The following is a 4,130-nucleotide window of genomic DNA, read 5'->3' as shown; positions in this document are numbered from 1 at the left end:
TAGAGAAGTTTATTTGCACTAAGATTCATATCACTCTAGTATGTTTCCTGTATTTTAATTGAATCATTATTACATTTAATTTTAACTATAAATTATATATATATATATATATATATATATATATATATATATATATATATATATATATATATATATATATATATATATATATAAATAGCTCTTTATGAGTAAAGATTAGTCATCCTATTGTAATGTATAAATATATCTTTTAATCTGTTTACAGATGCCATAGCAGAAAGCTATAAAGCAGCTGCTTATGTTGACTTAGTTAATTAAGATCCAAAAGCAGTGGAGTTTTGTAAATTATATTGGTAACAACAAGCTAAAGGATGTTTGTCGTGTGGTAGCAGCGACATGAGGTAATGATAAAGCTAATATAAGGAAAAAGGATTTTCAAGCAATGTGTAATTTAATTAAACATACAATGTGCAGACAAAATTTAAAATATTATTTTTTACCCTCTGTAAAAAAAGATTGATAACACAAAACTTTTGATTAATGGGAAGAAAGTTCTTACATAAAAATATATGAAATATTTTAGAGCATATATTGCAGAAAGCTCTTAATAAAAGGTTAGCATAAGATAAAAGTACTAACTTTACTAAGTTCAATTGCTAGTTTACAACATGCATCTATCAGAAGTATTACTTTTCAACTATCAAAATCCCATACCCAAGCATAATGTAGTGAGTTAAAAATCTTTTTTTCTTAATTCACTATATAAGAAAATTAAATACAAAAAGTCAATTTTATAATTGAGTTTTTGTATTTAATTTTTTCCAATATAAACTTCCAAACATTTTCTTTGATTTTTGGGTATCTACTGATATCACAGCTTCTTTTTCAATTTTTTTAAAACTTGATATAGATTGATCTTCTGTCTGAAAATAAACAAAGAGCTATACAGTTTATTTGCCACTTTTAAATCAATTTGAACGGCTTGAAGCTTTTTGTTCACTTTGTTGAACATTTTATATTTTATTCGTTTTTAATAATTCAGATGACTATCACGACGGATGTTTCCAGCTAGTTCCATTTTTTACAATGCCATAGTCTACTAGCTTCTAATATGGTGTTCCGCTCATGCGTTTTATCATTATTCAGCTATTTCAAGGCTACCTTGATGTTTAAGCACATAATTCCTATATGCAAATATATAAACACTATTAAAAATAGATTCAAAATTTAAAATTAGATTCAAAATTTATAAAACTATTCAAAAATATCACAACTATTCAAAAATAGATTCAAAAATAGATTCAAGATTTAAAAAATAGATTCAAAATATAATATTCTGCCTTTTTATTTTAATTTTTTATAATTTATTAAATTTTTTTTTAAGTTAACTTAAAAAAGTTATTAATTTCTTGTTGGCTGGCCTCTCTAAAAACCCTGGCCCTACAGCGGCTGCCTATGCTGGACATGTGTATAGACGGGCCTACATATAAGATTTTTTTCAGATGTAATTACTCCTGGAGGAAATTCTTCAAGATGTTATTGGACTCGGAGAAAAATTACCAGTTGTTGTTACATCTTTGTAAAGATGTTGTTAGGGGTCATTGAATTTCCAGACGATATTGGACAGATGTTGTTAGAGTAAAAAAAAATACAAATGATCTTGGAAAAAACTGTACAGATGATCTTGGACTACTCTACAGATGTTGTTGTACTGATGTAATAATCTTTTACCCAAAGCCCACCTTGCTGAAAAAATTCAGTCACATTAAAAAATTCTGCAAATTCTCTATTTTAGTTTTTAAAAATATTCTAGTTGCTGATCTAACTGATTAACTGATGCCGACTAACAGTTAAAGGGCTATTGCTGTTATATTATTAGGTATAAAAAATTATGCAAATAATAAACAAAGCTGTTAACTACTACATGTCTAGGTTTCTTTTGAAATTTTTTAAAAAGCATTTGTCAAATGCTTTTTAAAAAATTTCGAAAGAAATGTTATCAAATTTTGATAACACTACTTACTTGCTTTTGTTTTGAAACTTATTACATGAAGAAATATATTGAGAAAACAAAGTGAGCTTACTTATATTTTTGTAACTAAAATATGTATCTGTTGGCAGAAAGCTAAGTTCTAGTTTTAGTGCCAGGAATAGTGTATAGCAAGATGGTATTTTATCACTTTTGTCTTAACATTATTAATTTGGTATTTAGAGTTTCGAATATGTGTAATGGGTACAATATAAGTGGAATATGCTAAGTCACTATTACAGTATCCCTGGATATTTCAAAAATATTTGAAAATATTTTTTCAAAGAAGTAACAATGACTTTCATCTTATACATATTTTTTGGTCATTAAAATGCAAGAAAGCTTACAATATTTATTTTTGTAGAACGTATTCATTCAGCTAATTGATTCTAAAGCAAATACTAATAATCAAATAAAAATCTAAAAAGTGCACACACACATAAGTACACTCAGCTTTGTTTATGGCTACATCAGTTGATGTATTTCCGCTGAGTCTATTCCTATATTTGTTTATGTATGTCCACTCTGCTGTCTATTGCTGTATTAGTTTATGTCCAATCTGCTGTATCTATTTTAATATTAGTTGATGAATGTATATTAACTAATAAAGCAATCCATTAAATGTTATGTGCCTATGTCTTAATAAAAATAAAAAAGTTAAAATTTGAAAAAACAAACTCTATTAAGAAACATAAAACATAGTTGCTGATGTTTTTATTTTTGCATAAAATAAAATTCAAATAATTTTAAATGTGCTCTACAAATATTCTTTAAAAAAAATTGAGTGCTTAATATTTTTAAAAGAACAGAGCAATAATAGATTGATAGAAATCACTTATCAAGTTTTTTTATTTTACACAATGTTTTGTTAATTATAGCTTTCAGAAATAAATGCTGAGAATAATAAACTTTAATTTATAAGTAATACTTAAATAATAAAAAGCATTCAAAAGACACCATGCTGGTAAAGCACATATAGGAATTGAAAGATAAAAGACTGAAATATAATACACCATTTCATGGCTCAACAAATCAACAAATGTGCAAATGTCTAGCATGAAGTTGATTTAAAAAAAACAAACTTCAAGTTCATGGAATGTTCTTTACTGTTTAAGATATTTACCTTATAAAGTTTGTCATAAATATCTCTATAAGAAGAAGATTTTTTAAAATGAGGCTGTGCTTTTTACATTTAAAAAACTAAGAGTTAAGTTATAATTTTATAAGAAGAGTATTTAAATATAGTGTTTTTTTTTTTCTTTTAAGAATCACTTTATTATTGCTTTTAAAATACTTGTATATATATATATATATATATCCTTCCCAGGAAGCGTGTGCAGTCGCACGTTTTGTTCGTCCATGATTAAAATAATTTTTTTAGACAAACTGACCACGGCAAATCCTATCTTTTAACTTATAAAGCCTTTTAATAATTTGCAACAAAAACCTAAACTTATCTACTAAGAAAAAAAAAAACAATCCTTAAAAAAGGAAACAAAGTTGTAACAAAATATCAAGTTAAATTAGATAAACTAGGAAATTTGATAGTTAAAAAAGTAAATTAAATTTTTTTTTAATAAAATTTTTATACAACTATTGTATTCTTTTTTTTAGAGTCATTGTTGTAAAAAATATTATCTTTAATCATTAACAATTTAACCACAATTGATAGCTTTGCTATGCAATTTATTCACGATTTTTATTAGTTCATATAATTTAGAAACTAATTTTCTATGTAGACTAGAACTATAAGAAATTATGTTATTTTTTTTTCTTATGTTTTTTTGTTTATTACATTTATTTGTTTTTGTGTCTTTTCTCTTTTAAAAATGTTTTTGCTATACTTGATGTTTTTTCTCAATACTTATATAATAGGAAAATAAGAAAATAAATTGTTATTTATTTTACAATTTTCCAATGTTAAAACGAATCAATAGAGATAATAAACATAACAATTGCTCTGTTTAAAAAAATGTATTTAAAAACTTAAAATTTTTTTTTTTAATAGGCTTCTAAAATTTCGTTAAAAAAGTAAATTAACAATGCTCAAAGACGGTTAAAAAGATTTTTAAAACAAATTTAATTTAAATAATTCAAAGTTTGATAGAAAAAAAAGTGCATT

General features: G+C 24.6%; 1 protein-coding gene across 2 annotated transcripts in view; it reads left to right on the top strand.

Moving 5' to 3' along the window:
* The first annotated feature begins 242 nt into the window (after positions 1–242).
* Positions 243–4,130, top strand: part of LOC100206649 (protein ABHD13) — a 37,783-nt gene continuing 33,895 nt past the window's right edge. For both annotated transcript variants that reach the window (XR_010638170.1, XM_065796016.1), the window contains exon 1: positions 243–380. The gene's annotated coding sequence lies outside the window, so the exon portion shown is untranslated. The remainder of the gene's footprint in view (positions 381–4,130) is intronic.

This window comes from Hydra vulgaris, chromosome 04, assembly GCF_038396675.1.
Source record: "Hydra vulgaris chromosome 04, alternate assembly HydraT2T_AEP".
Classification (NCBI taxonomy): domain Eukaryota; kingdom Metazoa; phylum Cnidaria; class Hydrozoa; order Anthoathecata; family Hydridae; genus Hydra; species Hydra vulgaris.
This window is presented reverse-complemented; position numbering and strand designations above follow the sequence as displayed.